We start from the raw sequence: 20,029 nt of genomic DNA, 5'->3' as shown, positions 1-20,029 counted from the left end.
TTGTAATCCCAGCACTTTGGGAGGCCGAAGCGGGTGGATCACCTGAGGTCAGGAGTTCGAGACCAGCCTGGGCAGCATGGCGAAACCCTGTCTCTACTAAAAATGCAAAAATTAGCCGAGTGTGGTGGCATGCCCCTGTAATCCCAGCTACTCGGGAGGCTGAGGCAGCAGAATCGCTTGAACCCAGGAGGCGGAGGCTGCAGTGAGCCGAGATTGCACCACTGCACTCCAGCCTGGACAACAGAGCAACACCACACCTGTCTCAAAAAAAAAAAAGAAAAACTGTATTACAATTTTATCTTAGATTTTCCTGAAAGAAGTGGAAGTTCTACTCTGAAGAAGCCCTACTCAGAATCTTTGATCAGCCAGTAGAGACTGTATTATTTGAACTGTCTGAATGAAAGCACCATTTTAGGCATCTGGAGAAGAAGCAAATCTCTATTGTTAAAAAAGAAACAATAAGTCCTGATTTTCAAAAGGGTATGATTCGTCCACTTGAGAACATTTATGGCAATTACATGTTTCTAGCAGTTTTTAATACTCTGATAGTAGACTGCAATAAGACTAAGAAGGGCAATTAATAAATTTAAAGTCTCAATGAACTTTATTACAGGAGCAATAGCAATTGACATTGCTCCAACTGGTTATTTTACTGTAAGAAAGATTATTGAATTAATACGTGCACACATTTCAGTTTTTATTTCAGGGAAACCCATTTAAGGAATAATTTGCATTTTTTCCCCAAATCTCACAAAACTCACCCCTTCTGATATGTTATTTCCATCCCAAGGTTTCTTGTGCTGGACCATTGTTATTAAACATTAGATATGGTATTTTCCTCCCACTCTTATCCCCAAAAACTCTGAAGAAGTTCAGACTTACTGTGATTAGTCATCCATCCTCTGGGATCCCTGGTGCAGAATTAAACATATACAGGCACATGTGCATGTACACGTACATGCCATGCAGAGATTTATATGTGCTTTCTTCCAATTTGCTGAAACTGTGGTTTCTGGGGACAGAAACCAGAGTTCTCCTACACAGTAGTTCCAGGAGTGATGGGGAAAAAATAGTTACGGCCATGTATAAAATCAAAATTTTCCTCAAGAAATGAAATAGTAAGTAAATGCATCCAGGCACAGAGCTTTATTTCCTATGACTTAAGCTTGGGGTTTAACTGGTCAGCACTTTGCTGAGAGCAGAGCCTCAGAGCACTATCTCCTCTTAATTACAATTTTGAGAACAGATGCAGAATTTGCTTGTTTAACTTCCCTCCTGCACACACACTATACCCTACTCACCATTTCAGCTGATCCCCCCAAGTTAAATTCAGGAGGTAGGGAGGAAAAGATACAGGTTCATTTTTTTTTCTTTTTCCTGTTGAAATTGGGAACTCATGTAAGTTCTAAACTGAGGATAATAATCTATTCCTGGGACAGAATTCTGAGACATATCTCTTCATTTATTATTGCTAAGGCTCAGGGCAGTTTCTATTGCTGTTGTGACTAAGAGAACACTATGCAAAGGTGGAAAAATCCACAGTTCCCACCCTAACTTCTTTGAGGAGAGGATTATTAATTAGCAATCACAAGTATATATCATGGTATCATTTCCATTTTTCCAGGACTGAAGCTTTTTCAATAGTATTTATGCTCAGAGTCATATTATGCTCTGAGCATATTTACTCTCAGAGTTTAAAAGCTTCAAGATTATCCAGTCTAACACCTTTCTTTTCCCTGTGGAGTAATGGAGGTGCAAGGAGGGCAAGCAAGGTCACCCAGCCAATGGTGGCAAGGCCAAGGCCAAACGACTGTTCCTAAGATCACACCTCTAGGCCCCTTACTTCGTACCCAGCCATTGCGGGAAATATACAACCCAAACCAGTTTTTCTTTCCTGAGAAATCTTCCTTTAAGTTACCCATGATTGATTCCTTTTTGGGAAACAAGTTAAAATTTCCCATAAGCAAATTCTTACCCTAGAAAGATATAGATTTTACTATGTATTTTAAAAATAAAGAGTCACAAGTGGGCTTCTATGTTTTCATATATTTTGTTGAGAAATAAACTACTGGAGAAGACTAATACACAAGGTGAACAATGAGATTTTTCTAACCGAAACAACTCGTTCTCTTATTTTTTTTTTGCTGTCCAAAGAAGAATAACATTAAATTTTTTTGCTAAGTGAGTGTGTCCAATAGCTGGCTGCTCCACCAAAGATTTGTGCTCTACCTGCCATAATGTGAATGTTTACTGGGAAACTAGGAACCACAGTTCCCATATTCCTTTCTGTCTGAATGTGGGCATATGACTATTTTGGCCAATAGGAATGTAAGTGAAGCCAAGGCATTATTTCCAGACCGAAGAGCTTAAGAAGAAAATTTTACTTTTCCATGTACCTTTTCACTTGCTCTTCTTCAGAGACTAGCTGCATCCATAAGGGAAGCACAGCATCAGAAAATGGAAGAAGGATGCCTCCTGGAAGCCTCTAAATTACCATGTAAAAGCTCGCTTACTCATCAAAATGTCAGCACTGGGCTGTGAATGAGAAATAAACTTTAATTTTTTACTCTGTATCTGTTATCTATCACTATGCAATAAACCACCCCAAAAGTTAGAGGCTTAAAATAACAACAATCATGGATTTTACTCACAGAACTTTAATTTGGACAGGGCTCTGTAGGGGTAGTTGCCCTCTGTTCCACACAGCATCCTCTAGGGTAGATCTGCTGGGGGCTGGAGGGCTGACTTTCAAGGTGGTCTCTCAGATGGCGGGCAAGTAAGTGCTAGGAGTCAGCTGGGAGCTGACCTGAGGGCTGGAGGTCCGCAGTTCCACTCTATTCTGGCCTCTTCATAGGCTGCTTGACTTCCTAATGGCATAGAGTCTGAGTTCCAAGAGCAAATGTCCCAAGAGACAGAAAGCAGAAGCTAATAGTTTTTCAAACTTTTGGCCCAGAAACTGATACAATTTCACCACTGCCATAAGTTATTTATCAAGCAGAGAGCCCAGATTCAAGGTATTAAGATGTAGATGGCAGTTTTCAATAGGAAGAATGTTAAAGAATTTGGGGGGCATGTTTTAAAATAATCACTTAAACCACTCTGATTTTGAGATTTATATGTTACAGTAGCTAATGTCACAGTTACAACTACTACAGTGACAGAAAAGAAAAAGGACCAGCTCTATAACTGTCATAGCTTATTTTAACTATAGGTCACAAACCAACCAACCAACTAACAACAACAAAATTTGCAAGGGATGGGGAGGCCTTTAACTTTTCCCAATTAACAGAATGAAGAGATCTTTAGGTGGCTTCTGCAAAGCCCTATGATCTTAACTTCAAAATATACTTGCAGATCTCTTGTAAGTCAGCATAATAAAGATGAACACTGCAGGATAAAAATGTGCAAAGAACATAAAGAGATGATTTGTAGAAGGAGAAATGAATAGCCAATAGAGGAAAAAAACTGTCATGGTCATTTGTTGGGTTGATGGCTCAAGATCCATTTCCCCTTCCTGACAAGACTCTGATTTCCCTGGAGAGATTATCACTGTCTCTCCGGCTTCTGGTTCAGAGGGATGGTAATCAGAGCACTGCATTCTTAGTCTAAGGGCAGGCATGTGGCCCAATTTAAGTCAACTGGAACTTGAATCTTGAGAATTAAATAAAGAAACCAAAACTGTTGGGCTCCATCCCATTCTTGTGACTATGTGCTGAGCAGATCCAGCCCAAGGATGCTGTTCTATATTGAGTCCAATGCTGAAGTGCTTGCTTCATCACCTCCAGAAATGCCTGTCCTGACCATTCGAATGCTCAGCCTGGAGGATCTCCAGCCTCTCATTAATTCTGTGAGCCTCTGATGTCCTTTCCCTGCATTTCCCTTGATTTAACCCACCCAGAATCATTTTCTGTTGCTCATAATGAAAGAACATTGATCTGTACAAATGTTCATTTAAAACAATAATGAACCAAATACATATTAAGGCAGTAATACACAATTTCGCTTATAAAACTAGAAAGGATTCTTAATAATGAAGAATACTATCCAGTTTTTTTCAGGTTTTGGAAAAGAGGCTCTCTTCATAATTACTGGTGGGAGTGTAAACAATTTCTCTGGAAGGCAAGGTAATATATATAAAAAAATTAAAACGTACACAAAGTTTGATCCAGCCATATAAAAATTCTATGTAAAGACTTAACTGCAAGCATATTTATTGCTGTACTGTTTATATTAAGGAAAAATAAAAATAATTACATAAATTAGGTGACCATATAATGTATCATTCAAAAGGGAATACTTTTGGGAGTAAAAGGAGGCTCTATCTTTTTTTTTTTTTTTTTTTTTGACACGGAGTCTCACTCTGTCACCCAGGCTGGAGTGCGTTGGTACCATCTTGGCTCACTGCAAGCTCTGCCTCCTGGGTTCTGGCCATTCTCCTGCCTCAACCTCCTGAGTAGCTGGGACTACAGGCGCCCACCACCATGCCCAGCTAATTTTTTGTATTTTTAGTAGAGACGGTGTTTCACCGTGTTAGCCAGGATAGTCTCGATCTCCTGACCTTGTGATCTGCCTACCTTGGCCTCCTAAAGTGCTGGGATTACAGGCGTGAGCAACCGTGCCCAGCCAGGAGGCTCTATTAATAATTATGCCAAGACAAGAAACATAAACCAAGCCTGTTTCAGGCACACTGGGATAACAGTAGTCACCTTGTATATGATCAGGAGTTAGTAACATTATTTTAAGGAATATAAATAATTGGTTCATGTGATTGTGGAGGCTGGAAATCCAAACTCTGCAGGTTTCATAATGGTACCGTATATCCAAACAACAGAATCAATCAAGCCATTAAGAATATAAGTATAGGCCGGGCGCGGTGGCTCAAGCCTGTAATCCCAGCACTTTGGGAGGCCGAGATGGGCGGATCACAAGGTCAGGAGATCGAGACCAGCCTGGCTAATACGGTGAAACCCTGTCTCTACTAAAAAATACAAAAAACTAGCCGGGTGAGGTGGCGGGCGCCTGTAGTCCCAGCTACTCGGGAGGCTGAGGCAGGAGAATGGCGTAGACCCGGGAGGCGGAGCTTGCAGTGAGCTGAGATGCGGCCACTGCACTCCAGCCTGGGCGACAGAGCGAGACTCCGTCTCAAAAAAAAAAAAAAAAGAATATAAGTATAATAAAATTATTTATTTGGGTCTGTTTCTAGAACTTTGTATCATTTCAATGATTTGCTTGTATATTTTTGTACTCATTTTAAAAAGATTATGGTTTCATGGTATGTTTTAATGTGTGATAAAGCAAATCACCCAATATTAGTCTTTAACAATTCTTTCAGATAAAATGTATAATAGTTTGCCCACTTTTCCCAACTTGTTAAATTATATAATACTTTGGGAAGAAATTCATGTTTAAATATTCTGCTTTTTAAGAATATGGAATTTATCTATTTTTGGTTTCTTTCATATTGCTCAGTGGAATTTTACAGTTTCTCTACATTTTCTGTTATGTTTATGCCTGGGCATTTTACATTGTTGTTATTGTAAATACTGTTCCTTCATCATTGCTATATAAAAGGTTATAGATTTTTGTATATCTATAAAACCAATCCTTCTGCTGAGTAGCCTTTTCAATTATAATTAGAATTTCATTACATATTCCTCAGTTTTCCAAGTTGATAATCGCATTATCTAAAAATAACAATTTTGCCTCTTTTTCCCATTTTGTTCTATTGTCTCATTACACTTGTTGGTATTTCCTGAATTAAGCTTGATAATAGTGGTGTTAACCATCATCAAATCTATTTCTGATAATGTGCCATATTGCTTGTCTTCTCATATACTTCTTTCTCTTCAATTCAACTCCTTAACTTCCCCTACTAACTGTTACTTATTCTTCAGATCTCAGTTCACCTCCTCTTCTAGGACAACCAACTCTGATGGCCTGGACCAGTCCAGGTCTCCCTACTAAAGTCTCTTAGCGGACCATGTACCCTTACTTCATTGTACCCATTACATTTGTAATTTCAGGCTTATTTGGATAGTGATGTGACTAATGACTGTCTCCTCCATTCATCTGTAAACTTCATGAAATCTAAGAACTCATCGTATTTTGCTCACAATGGTATATCCAGTACTTACTAAAGGGCTAACATGGTTAATGCTCAATGAGTACTTATTGAATTAATTCTAGCATTTTATCATTAATCATGATACTGTTCATTTCCTGTTACATTTTATCTATTTATCTATTAGTGATTTATTATTGAATTTTAGAAAGTTTTTATGGTTTTAATTTATTAATTGTCCAGAATTGGAATGATTCTTTGCAATGCTCACATCATAAGAAGTCAGAGCAGCCATTAAAAAGTTGAATTGAAGGCTTGGAAGCTTTTCCTTTGAGATCTGCCATCTGTGACAACTTGGTTTACAGTGGCCATAGAGTGGAAGGTTATCACACACAGGGGCTCCAACTCTCCCTCACTACCAATATTTGTCCCTCTGAGATTGCTTTTGCCAGACATTCTTCCCTTTGCTTCTGCATAATTTTCTTGAGAAAGGGAATTCCGTGTTGGTTTTTCTTGGAAGCTGGTCCAAATTCAACAGTATGCTGAAAAACAAATACTTGAAGTTTGGGTTATGCAAAATCATGTTAAGGGGATATTTTAGTAAATAACCACAGCTACACACATGGATCTTTCCACAGAAAGAAGTGTTGGAAGAAGGGGCATTATAAGAGTAGCTCCACATGTTAGTGTAAGTATTTTAGGGCATTCTTAATTTAGAAATCCAGCTGTAGAGTCCCTGACATTAGTCACCCAGTCTTGGCTTGAAAACCTTTTCTGCAAGAAAACTTACTACCTCTCAAAATTTTATTGAACAGTATGGAATTTAACGTATTTTAATGTATCAACACTAAATATACCATCTTTGCTTAAATAGCCTGTATTACACACACCCATCAAGATACAGATTAAAATCTATACAAATTTTCTTAAATTTTGTGGAATATAATACAATAAACATTTTTCCTTTGTGATTGACTTTGTAGCTTTTGTGTAGAAATGACAGACAAAAAATAATGAATAGACAACTAACAGAATAGGGAGTACAAATGATCAATAAAGACATGAGGGTTCAACCTCATAGGAATCAAAATTATGTACAGTAAAATTATGAAATTTATTTGCATGTAAAATTGGCAAAGATAGAAAAAAGATAATATCGATTACTTACTAGGGTGTAATATGATGAGTTTGCTCATACACTGCAAATGAGAATGTAAACAATCACAATGATATGACACTGATCAAGAACAAAACTTAGTGTGATGGTTCATTTATGTGTTAAGTTGGTAACCCATGGTAACCAGATATTTGGTCAAACATTCTAGATGTTTCTGTGAATACTTTTTTTAGATGCAATTGACATTTAAATTGATAGACTTTGAGTAAAGCAGATTACTCTTCACGAAGTGGCTAAACCTCATTCAATGAGTTAAAAGCCTTAACAGCAAGCAAGAAAGAAAGAAACAAAGAAAGAGAAAGAATGAAAAAAGAAAGAAAGAAAAGAAAAAGATAAGAAAAGAGAAAAGAAAAGAAAATAAAAGAAAAAAAACTGGCCTCCCTGAAGAAGAGGGAATTCTGCCAACAGACTGCCTCTAGGTTTAAACTATGGCATACACTCTTCCCTTGGTCTCCAACTTGCTAGCCTACCCTGCAGAGTTTGGATTTCCAGCCTCCACAATCACATGAGACAATTATTTATATTCCTTAAAATACATGCACATACACATACACACACCCATCAAGACACAGACATACATATATATATGACATATCTATCTATCTATCTATCTATCTATCTATCTATCTATCTATCTATCATCTATCATCTATCATCCTAGTGGTTCTATTTCTCTAGAGGATCCTGTCTAATATACTTAATAATACTTAGTAATACAATTTCTAAGAATCTATCCTAAGAAAATAATCATATAGTATAAATTTGTATAACAAAATGGAAAAACCAGTAATGTTCAAAATCATTCAGAATAAATAGATAAATTATGCCATATATACCCATAAAAGGAATGAAGAGATGATATAGTCCACAATCACTGAAAATCATGTGTTGGTATAATAGTTATTGATATGGGGATATGCCTATATGTGACATATCCATAGCCACATCCCTATCCATGTGTCTATTTTTCTATATAGCTATCCATCTATATCTGTGCTGTCTAATGCAGGAGCTACTAACCACATGTGGCCCTTGAGCACTTAAAATGTGGCTAGTGAGAAAGCGGAACAGGAGTTTTAACTTAATTTTAATAAAATTTTAAAAACCTTATGCCCAATTTAGGTATTAGAAAACCTTTTAAGGTATTTGAAACAACTTGAGTATTTCGATCTGATTTTTTTAACTTAAAATTTAATGAAACTGAAATATAGATAAGTATTTTTGATGAAAATTGAATGCCCAAGAGTAGAAAATTTGTAACTGTAAAATACATGGTAGATTTTAATGTGAATTGTATATTTTGAAGTGTTTTTTTTTTTTTTTTTTTTTTTTTTTTTTTTTTTTTTTTTTTAGACAGAGTTTTGCTCTTGTTGCACAGGCTGGAGTGCAATGGTGCGATCTCGGCTCCCTGCAACCTCTGCCTCCTGGGTTTAAGTGACTGTCCTACCTCAGCCTCCTGAGTAGCTGGGATTATAGGCATGCGCCACCACACCTAGCTAATTTTTGTATTTTTAGTAGAGATGGGGTTTCACCATGTTGGCCAGGATGTTCTCAATCTCTTGACCTCGTGATCTTCCCGCCTCAGCTTCTCAAAGTGCTGGGATTACAGGTGTGAGCCACCACGCCCGGCCCTGAAGTTTTCTATAGTGGATACATGTTACTTTTATAAAGAAAAATGTGATTTCAAAAAGAAAATATAAGTTCATCTTCAGCAGCAAGAAATAATAAAAATATTTCCAAGTGTGACTTTCACAAATGTCCTGCTTTTCAGGAATATGAGTTTCTAGACTATTGGGAAAATGACATTTCATTGAGCGGTACCTAAAATTAAAGGAAATCAGTTTGGATACACATGTGGGAACTTGAGGACATTTGTTAATATTTCAAATACAATTATTCAACACATTTTGTAAGAACTCTTTTCTTGAGCCATGAATAATTTGTTATTATCCTGAATTTTGGCTCTGAGTTAATGTTTTCTTATTCCTGGGGGATCTTACAGTTAAATTTCAAAAAGATAAACTGTCTTTGGGAACTATCTGAAACACTCATTTCCAATCAGCCCTGTTCTTGTGGAAAAGTCACACTTTGCCTAATGAAAGAGAAAGTTTGCAATTTTTATTGACTTTTTCCCCTTTCGTTTGCAATGTAACAATTTGTAAGTTATCTTTGAGGAAGATTCCCTACCAGGAAGTTTCTGGAACTGAATTAGTCTGTTGAGTTAGGTGAATGATCACTCCCTATCATCCATCTTTCATTCCATACTATGGGGCAAAACACTGAGGTTCTACAGGGATTGCAGGGATTAAGCCTGTGCTATTTGTGATTTTCTTCCTATGTGTGGTCCAGTTAACTCTAAGTAACACCCAAAACGGAAAACATGAACCACCATGCACTAGCATGGACTATGCATGGGTGGGTATTTCTCTCTTTTTAATGACAAAGGTACAGCTATTATGGAAATAGTTGGAAAGTTCTTCAAAAAATTAAAAATCCAGCAATCCCACTTCTGGGTATTTATCCAAAGGATATGAAACCAGTATGTTGAAGATATGTCTGCACTCCCATGTTCATTGCAGCCTTATTCACAATAACCAATCATGAAATGCCCATCAATGGATGAATGAATTAAGAAAATGTATATATACACAATGGAATACTATTCAGTCTTAAAAAAAAAAAGAATCCTGTCATTTGTGACATCGATGAACCTGGAGGGCATTATGTAGGCAAAATAAGTCAGGTGCAGAAAGACAAATACCACATTATTTCTCTTATATGTGGAATCTAAAGAAGTCAAACATAGAAACAGAGTAAAATGCTGGCTACTTGAGGCTAGGGAGTAGAGGGATTGGGGAGATGTTGGTCAAAGTATTCAAAATTTCAGTTAGGGGAATAAGATCAAGAGACCTGTTGCACATCATGATGACTATAGTTAATGACAGTATATTATAAACTTGAAAATTGCTGAAAGTAGATTTTTAAGCATTTTTACCATTAAAAACCAGCAAGTATATGAGGTGCATCTGTTAATTGGTTTGATTCAGCCATTCTACAACATATACATATTTCAAAAAATTATGTTGTATACCATTAACGTACAAAATTTTGTTTGTTAATTTAAAAAATAAGAACACATTTAAAATATAAAGACAAGGAAGCTGAGTTTCAGATATATTAAGTGTGTAGTGACAGAAACGACGTCTACCCACATCTTCCGAATTCCAATGCCACTGTTTTTGTTTTACTTCAAGTATTTCACTAAACAACACATTATAATAGAAATATTTCCTGTGTATTGTACATCAGAAAACAAAGGAAGCTTTTTGCTCAACAAGGTGGATGACCACGCACATCTATCTTTTCTTGGAATCCCTTTCAATATTAAAAAGAAAAAGAATTTAAATGTACAAGGACTGCTAAGGTTTGGGTATTTGTCTCCTCCAAACCTCATATTGAAATTTGATCCCCAATGTTGGAGGTGGGGGCTAGCGAGAGGTGTTTGAGTCCTAAGGGTGGATCCCTCATGAATAGATTAATGCCTTACCTGAAGGGGGCTGTGGGGAGGAGTTCTTATTCTATTACTTCCTGTGAGAGCTGGTTGTTTAAAAAGCCGGCACCTTTCCCTTTTCTTTCTTTCTTTCTTTTTCTTTTTTTTTTTTTTTTTTTCCTGAAATGGAGTCTCTGTCATCCAGGCTGGAGTGCAGTGCATGGTATCAGCTCACTGCAACCTCTGCCTCCTGGACTCAAGTGATTCTCCTGTCTCAGCCTCCCAAGTAGCTGGGATTACAGGCTTCCACCACCATGCCTGGCTAATTTTTGTATTTTTAGTAGAGACAGGGTTTCATCATGTTGGCCAGACTGGTCTTAAACTCCTGACCTCAAGTGATCCTCCCACCTCTACCTCCCAAAGTGCTGGGGTTACAGGCATGAGCCACCATGCCTGGCCCCTTTCCTCTTTTGCTTCCTCTCTCACTGGTAATCTCTGCACACACTGGCTCCCCTGACCTTCTACCATGAGTGGTAAAAGCATGAGGCCCTCACCTGACACAGATGTCCAATCTTGAACTTTCTAGCTATCAGAACTGTGAGTCAAATAAACGTTTTCCTTTATAAATGACCCAGCCTCAGGTATTCGGTATTCCTTTTTTTTTTTTTTTTTTTTTTTTGGAGACACAGTCTCGCTCTGCTGCCCAGGCTGAAGTACAGTGGCGCAATCTTGGCTCACTGCAACCTCCATCTCTGAGGTTCACGCCATTCTCTTGCCTCAGCCTCCCCATTAGCTGGGACTACAGGCGCCCGCCACCACGCCCAGCTAATTTTTTTTATATTTTTAGTAGAAACGGGGTTTCACCGTGTTAACCAGGATGGTCTCCATCTCCTGACCTCGTGATCCTCCCATCTCGGCCTCCCAAAGTGCTGGGATTACAGGCGTGAGCCACCGCGCCCGGCCAGGTATTCCTTTATAGCAACACAAATGGACTAAGACAAGGACAAAGAGAATGAGAGAACATACAGCCACAAACAAGGATTAACACAAATTTTTCAAAGAGAGAAATCTTTTTGAAGTGGTGACTTTCTTTCTCAGCAGAGTGGAGAAACTTATAAACTGTGTCAGGAAGAGATACAGAAACCAATCTGATTCTTCCTTTAGAACCTTGGAAAATCTCAGGATTTAAAACGGTGAATACAGCAAAAGATGTGGGTAAGGTATGAATCTGAGTATAGAGGGATTGACTGAAATCTTTCATGCAAAATGGTTGGGTTTTTAGGTTATCTTTCTCTCTCCAGAGTTGGTTGACAAGTTCCTCCTGTACACAGAGTTTCTAATCAGTTATTTGCGGTCACACTGTTAAACGCAAACAGCCTGGGTTTACGTACATTTGAGGAAAGCTTTCAATATGAAAAAGATACAAACCAACAGAATAAGCAACCTGGATAAACAGAAAATACAGAGAGAGCCAAGGAAATCATTAAGAAAGTGGGGGAAAAAAAAACCCAGAGAAGTAGAGAATAGGAAATAGAGGATAAGAAATTTGGGGAGGTCAATCTGGGATATTGAACTTTCAACCAATAGAGAAGAGGAAATTGTCAAAGAAATAATGTAAAAAAATTTTCAGGACCGAAGGACTTGACTTGCCAGATTGAAAAAGCTCTCCATGTGCCCATGTCAATTAATGAAAAAAAAGGAACCACACTAAGATAGATCCTAATGAATATTAGTTCACTTATTGGACTAAATTTGGTGAATAAACTTTAGGACACCAGAGATAAATACATGATACCGAAAGCTTGTGGTGGGGGACACTTCACATACAAAGAAATGGAAATTAAAGTGGCATTAGACTTCTTAAACCAACATTGGAAACTATAATGACACAGGGCAGTGTGGTCATAATTTGGAGGCAGCTGATGCTCAACATATAATTTTTTGTTTATTTGTTTTGAGACGGAGTCTTACTCTGTCACCCAGGCTAGAGTGCAGTGACATAATCTCAGCTCATTGCAACCTCCGCCTCTCCATTTCAAGCGATTCTTGTGCCTCAGCCTCCTAAGCAGCTGGGATTATAGGTGTGCACCACCATACCCAGCTAACTTTTATATTTTTAGTAGAGACAGGTTTTGCCATGTTGGGCAGCTGGTCTCAAACTCCTGGCCTCAAGTGATCTGCCTGCCTTGGCCTCCCAAAGTGCTGGGATTACAGGCGTAGGCCACTGTGACTGGCCTCAACACAGAATTTTATCCCAGTTAAACCATGTATTAGCTTCCTGTGGCTTCCATAACAAAGCACCACAAACTGGGTAGCTTAAAACAACAGAAATTTATTCTGTCACAGTTATGGAGGCCAGAAGTCCAAAATCAAGATGTCAGCAGAGTTAATTTTTTTTAGAGGCTATGAGGGAGAATCTGTTCCATGTTTCTCTCCAGGCTGCTGTTGTTGTCAGCAATCCTCAGTGTTGTTCCTCGGCCTATAGATGTGTCACTTCAATCTCTGCCTCTGCCTTCACATGGCCCTCTTTCCTCTGTCTGTGTCTCTGTGTCTTTATAAGGTCTTCTTATGAGGACACCAGTCATAGGATTTAGGGCCCACTCTAATTCAGTATGACCTTATCTTAACTAATTACATCTGTGAAGATCCTATTTCCAAATACACTCACATTCTGAGGTTCTTGGTGAACGCAAATTTTGGGGGAACACTAGTCAATCACTATAAACTGTCACTCAAGTGTGAGGGCAGAATAAAGATATTTTTGGGCAGATAAGTACTGAAAAACTATCCTGCAATGCACTGTTTTTTAAAGAAGTTACTGGAGAATGTACTTAAAGTAAGTAAATAAAGAAAGAGGCAAACATGAGACCAGCCAATAAAGAATAAGGAAACCAGAATTAAGAGTTCATGCAAAGCAGAACTCTGGGAGTGAAGCATCCAAGGGCAAGAGAAATAAAATGCTAAGTATTTGATATCTTAAAATATTTAGAAATTAAAATTGACAGTTGTTTGATAGAGCTGAAACTCCAAGATAAAATAGAAGTTCAACGAGAAAGTGAGCATATTCACAGTCCCTTCTTGGATCAATATTGAACAATATTTATATAGTTTTAAAATAGCAATCCTAACTCTTAACAAAAACTTAAGGGTCTATATCAAGAAGGTGAGAATGAATAATTATGCTAGATAAATTGCTAAATATTAATCATAATAGAAAGTCAGCAGATAATGTCTAAAATATGACATGAAATTGCAGTATTGGCATGTTATTTAGAAATAGGAAGGTAAAAATTGAAGAAACTCATAAAAGTATAATATGTTGTTTTAGTCCATTTGGGCTGCCATAACAAAATACCATAGACTGGGCAGCGTGTGAACAAGGGAAATTTATTTCTTGCAGTTGTAGAGGCAGGAAAGTCCAAGATCAACATGTCAACAGCTTGGGTATCTGGCGCGAGCCTGCTTTCCCATAGGTGGTACCTTCTCTCTCTGTCTGTGTATGGTGGAAGAGACAAACTCCCTCAGGCCTCTTTTGTAAAGGCATTAGTCCCATTCATGAAGACAGATCTAATTACCACCCCCACCCCCCGCCACAAGGTCTCACTTTCTAATACCCTCACCTTGCGGGTTACAATTTCAAGGCATGAATTTTGGGGGACATGAATATTCAGAACTTAGCATGTGGTAACTTCTGGAAAGTAGAGGTGGGCAGGAGAAGAAAGGTAGTGGCTATCTTTCATTGTTAACTTTTTAGTATTCGATTTTAAAACATGTTTGAGCAAGTAATATTTTTTATAGCAACACAGATTAAAGAAATAGAATATAATACACGTAAGAATTATCTAAAAAGTGTGTTAAAATGCAGCTTCTGTGTTCATATCTAGAGATTCTAATTTAGTCAGTCTGGAGGCACCTGTGCAGTGGTGCGATCTCAGCTCACTGCAATCTCCGCCTTCTGGGTTCAAGTGATTCTCCTGTCTCAGCCTCCTTAGTCACTGGGACTACAGGTACATCCCACCTCGCCTGGCTAATTTTTGTACTTTTAGTAGAGACAAGGTTTCACCGTGTTGGCCAGCTGGTCTCGATCTCCTGATCTCGTGAACCACCTGCCTCGGCCTCCCAAAGTGCTAGGGTTACGGGCATGAGCCACTGCGACTGGCCAGGACCATGCATTTTAACAAGGCTGATGAAATTCTGATGGAGGTGGTCCCTGAACCCCACTTTGAGAAACACTTGTCTAGAAAACAGCCACAACATGGTGGGGACATCAGCTTGAGCTGGTTTCTGGTAGAGGTCAAGCAAGTTGGAGTCTATGTTAGTTGTATCCATCCCCTATTGGTATTGGGGTAAAACAGTGTTGCATGCTAAAACCCTGCTTAATCAAAGGTTATTCTAACTTTAAGAGTGAGTGATGAAACAAGAAACCTAAATGCTGACTTCAGGACATGTTGTCAGGCAGCTGTTAAGTCTTCTGCCCAGGCAGGTTGCTAACATTGGCAGAAACCATGGGGACGGTCACTCCTGTGTTTGTAGGGGACTGAACCAGCCTGCTGCTTTAAAGAAGGCATATGCACAAGGACTGCCATAGACCCTGCTCCACCATGCGATCAGCCCGTTACTATGCAATTACTATGAGTTTGAAGGTGCCGGAGGTCAGATCCCAGTCTGTGTGGAGAACCTTAGAAATGTTTCCAATAGGAATGCTGAAGTGAACACTATTGCTGAAATCTGCTACTTGCCCAGCAACAGAAGTGTCACCGTGACTGCAAGTCTACTGTAAAAGGTTTAAAATGCCATGATCAGCCCTCTCCAAAATTCTACACAACCCTGTTCCTTAGCCTACCCTGAAGGCTATTGCCAGCTTCCCAAATGGAGTCAGTTGGGATGGTTCCCAACTTCTGCTGAGGAGCTGCTGTGAGCCAGACACCATATAAAGCACCTTAATGTGCCAAATCGCACAAAACCAGTTTCACAGATGAGAAAAACGGAGGTTCCAGAAAGTTAAACCACAAGTCCAGCATCACATAACCAGCATGTGGTAGAAAAAGTTTTACTCTTTCCATAATTCCAAATTGCATCTTGGACACATCTTTAAGCCTACGGGGCATCAGATAACAGATAAGATCATTAGCCTTAGAGCTGCAGAGTGTGGTCCATTTATCACTGCAAATGTGTTCACGGAACGGAATTCCTGCTGACCTGGCATAAGGATGCTCACGCAGGCACTGCAGAGGTTGCTGAACACAGCAACACTGCACAAGAGACGTGATGGAGCTCCTGCGAGAGTCACCAAAACACTGACATAACTCTGTGGCAGCAATGGATAGCCAGGAAACAGCCACGGCCAGCCACACAACCCAGGGGAGGGGATGAAGTGGTAAAATAGGGGGTTATAGGAAGAGAGGCTGATTTTAAACAAAGACCAGTTCTTAAGATGAAGTCACTAGTTGAAGAGTATCAGAAAGTAGCTGTAGACACCAAAGAAAGTAGTAAATTTTTAATCACAGCATTCATAATATGAAGGAATTTTAGGGACGATTAGCCCAGCTCCCTCATTTTACTGAATATGAGGATGAAGAGGAAGTAGATAGTAAGAGTTAACGTTATTTGAGTGTCTTCCATATGTCAGGTATTGGGCTAGGTATGATCTCATTTCATCCTATAAGGCTGGTAAAAATTTTGTCCCCATTTTGATGATGAGGAAGTCAAGGCCCAGAGAGATGGAGATTCATTCAAAGTGGCACAGCTAGTTAGTGGTAGAGCTAGGGTTAGGATTCAAGCACCTGATGCCTAATCCTGGCTATTTTTCTCTGTACCATATAGCCAGTTTCTCTTCCAACAAGAATGTGTGCAAATAGTCTTTGGAAGAACCAGGCAAATCCAGATCTAAATCCCTTTTTACCTTGGATTGTGTGACCGTCTCTCTCTGAGTTCAGAATCCCTTATTAAAGGAATGGAGATAAGGATATCTTACTCTTGCTTTTGTTGTCAGCATTCGATGAGATAGTGTATATAAAGTACTTATTATACTATCTGGCACATAGTAAGAACACAACAGATTTTTTTTCCTCTTTTCTTTTCCTCCTTCCTCTTGCCTTAGGTGTGGAAGTAGTATCTATTTTATCTTTTTAGTATTTGTCCTTTTAGATAGTAGTCATTATATGCTATAATGATCTCCCAGAGAGATTGACTATATATTTACGCACATATCAGGGCCCACACAGTGAGGTATTTGTAGGAATATGTAAAAATAATTTTAACAAATTTAATGCCCAAATGGCTCCTTTGCCTGTATTCCAAATATAATTAAGTTGCGTTTAGCATTGGAGCCACCGGGAGCTTTACAAATGCTGTGTCCAGGCTGCATTCCACAGCAATTCCGTCAGGATTCCAGGGGTGAGGTGCAGGCATTAGTAGTTTAAAAATCTCAAGTGATTCTAGCAAATTACTAAATCAGAAACTCTGGGGTGAGGCCTAATAATATATATTTTAATTAGCCCTCAGGGGATTCTGATACACACTCAAGTTTGAGAACCACTGGTCTAGACACCCAGTCTTCTCCACTCCCTTATCTTCTGTCCAAACCCATCAATGATCATATCCCACTACTTTTATCTTTTAAGTATTTCCCTCATATGTCAACTAATTTCCATCCTGAGCACCATTATCCATTCTTGCCCAGATAACTGGTTACCCTGTGACTAGTTTTTCTTCCTTCCAGTTCCCTCTTCTTTCAGCAGCCAGTGTGAGCCACAATAAATGTCTAACCATGTCTCTTCTCTGTCTTCAGGGGCAGCCCATTACCTCCAAAATAGAATCTAAACTCTTCAGCCTGGTGCACAAGGCCCTCTGAGGCTGGCTTGGGCTAAGCTCTCTATCCTCCTCTCCTATCACTCCTTGACTCCATTTCAGCAGTGGAGAGAGTCTAGGGGTTTCAAGGTGGATAATGCACATCTAGAGAAGAAATTTGGTCAAAAGAAAATCTCGGGGTTCTGGGGCTGGATCTCTGGTAATCTTGCAGTGGGAGAGGTGTTCTGGAAGTACAGACAGGTTACTCTAGAAAGATGGCAAAGGGTTCCAATTTAGGGAGGCTGACTGGAGCTGCACAAACTTTCAACTATGCTTATTCAAATTTTCACCCTCACTGCTTACACTCAGATAAAAGATCTAGAAATTAGGTTTGAAATGTCAACTGCAGTTTTCCAGAGCTATCACAGGATTCTTAGTCATCTGTAATTCTGACCAGCTGTTCTACAGCACATTTTCTCATGTCACGTAAGGCTGCAGTGGGTTGACCATGGGTCATTTCTGCATAGAACTCGGAAAAATGGGTGCTTAATGCACATACCATGGCTCCTTTTTGAAGGCATGCTCTTCTGCTTATAGATCATCCCATATTCAAACTGGATGCTGCGGAATGGTTCTAAGATTTTTTTTATTAATTTGCTACTTTTAAAGGCTTTTTAAAAAAGGCACTTCAGCCCCTCACCATACGTGCTGTGGTCTCAAATTTCCAATCACACTGGCCTCCATACAAGCCAATTTCTCCACTTGCCTTAGTGCACAGACACACAGCTCTTTCTAGCTTTTGTTTTCTCATCATTGCTCATACCAGTTCCCCTCATTGCCATCAAACCAAACCATATTTATCCTTCAAGGCGAGTTCGTTCACTCATTCATCAAATCTTTATTGCATGCCTTTTAAGTGCCAGGCACCATCCCGGGTACTGGGAGCACAGCGATAAACAAGATGGAGAAGCTCACTTCAATGCCTCTTGAGGATATTGACAAGTGAATGGGTCATTATAACTCTCCCTAATAAGGGCCCAGAGGGAGAGATCCGGGTACTAGGAGAATATCCAGGTACTAGGTAATCCCAACCCCCCTGTATGGAAGGTGTTCCTAAGCAGGTGAGAGCCAGCCTGGAAGAATAAATAGGAGGTAGAGAGTGGAAGAGGTTCCTTGCAGTGAGAACAGATTGGGCTGGAAAGGCGAGCAAAGGTCAGATTAGAAACTGACCTATAGAAACTCCTTCTAAGGCATGACAGGATTTTTCATTGTTATTATGAAGAAACTGGAAGGAAAGCATTGTGAGCCTTTAAGTGGAGACCTGGTGTGAATCCCATTTATTCTTTGAAGTCTTCTTCAATTATTTAAATCCCAGGTGATTTTTTTTTCCTTCTTTGATTTCCAAAGCAATTACTGGCTGTACTTAGCAGCCTGACTCTGAATTCATGCACTGTATTTTTATTAACCTATGGTCATTCTCTGATGTTGGTTGTTGACATTTTGTGCCCACAGCACACATTCAGGTATTATATTTTTTGCTTGAATGCCCAAAATTTATTTTAAAGCTCCCTGTATTTACAGTGTAATTGCTCCTCCAAGGAAACAATGCCACTTAGTATCACCCATCTTGGCTCTTATGTGCATCAAATTGTGCTGTGCTCTATGCCTCCTCAAATGACCAGATATAAAATTAATTTCATATATTGATCAACATTATGTGGCATATCAGTGAAGGGGACAAGTTTCCCAGATGGTCAATGTTTAAGAAGAACCATTATCTCAGAAGGTTACCTAACTCTAATGACCTTGACTTAGTGCAAACTCCTCAAGGTCAAGTGGAGTTATCTAATTAAAAAAAAAATCCCTCTCAATTCCTAACATAGTCCTGGATGTAGCACAAGGATTTACTTGAATTTTGCAGTTTTATTACTTAATTTACTCTTTTAAATTATGGAATGTCAGGCATTGAAATATGTATAAAGAATATACATATTTCATAAGGAAAGTACATCTTTTCCATCACCCAGTTTAAGAAATAAAACATTATGATGATAATTGGACCCCCACTTTACCTCTTACCACTGAAAGATAACCATTGTCTTGAATCTGGTGTTTGTCATCCCCACATATGCCTTTGCGTTTTCACTCCAGTTGTCAGTAGCCATAAACATTATGTGGTATTGCTTCCCAGGTTTTAAAATGTTGTATAAATGATGTCATAATGTATCCTTCTGCAACTCTTTCTGGTTCAATATTATCTCTGAAATTTGTCTGTTTGCAGATACAGCTCCAGTTTATCAATTTAGCTGCTGTATCATATGCTATTGTATGAGTAGACCACATTAGGACATTCATGTTGGCTTCAGCTCCTCTCTAAAACACACAGTGCTGCAGCGAACATGTTTGTATTTGGTTCCTGGCATATATATGTGAGAGCTTCTTACACATAGCTGTAGAGATCTAGTAGTGGGTTTGCTGGGTTTTAGGATATGCATATCATCCATCTAACTAA

General features: G+C 39.0%; 1 protein-coding gene across 1 annotated transcript in view; it reads left to right on the top strand.

The window, feature by feature from the left end:
• Nucleotides 1-20,029, top strand: part of LOC126947030 (60S ribosomal protein L7a-like) — a 428,366-nt gene that overhangs the window by 68,814 nt on the left and 339,523 nt on the right. The gene's annotated exons all lie outside the window — the stretch shown is intronic.

The sequence above is a fragment of the Macaca thibetana genome, chromosome 2 (genome assembly GCF_024542745.1).
Source record: "Macaca thibetana thibetana isolate TM-01 chromosome 2, ASM2454274v1, whole genome shotgun sequence".
In the NCBI taxonomy this organism is placed as follows: domain Eukaryota; kingdom Metazoa; phylum Chordata; class Mammalia; order Primates; family Cercopithecidae; genus Macaca; species Macaca thibetana.
This window is presented reverse-complemented; position numbering and strand designations above follow the sequence as displayed.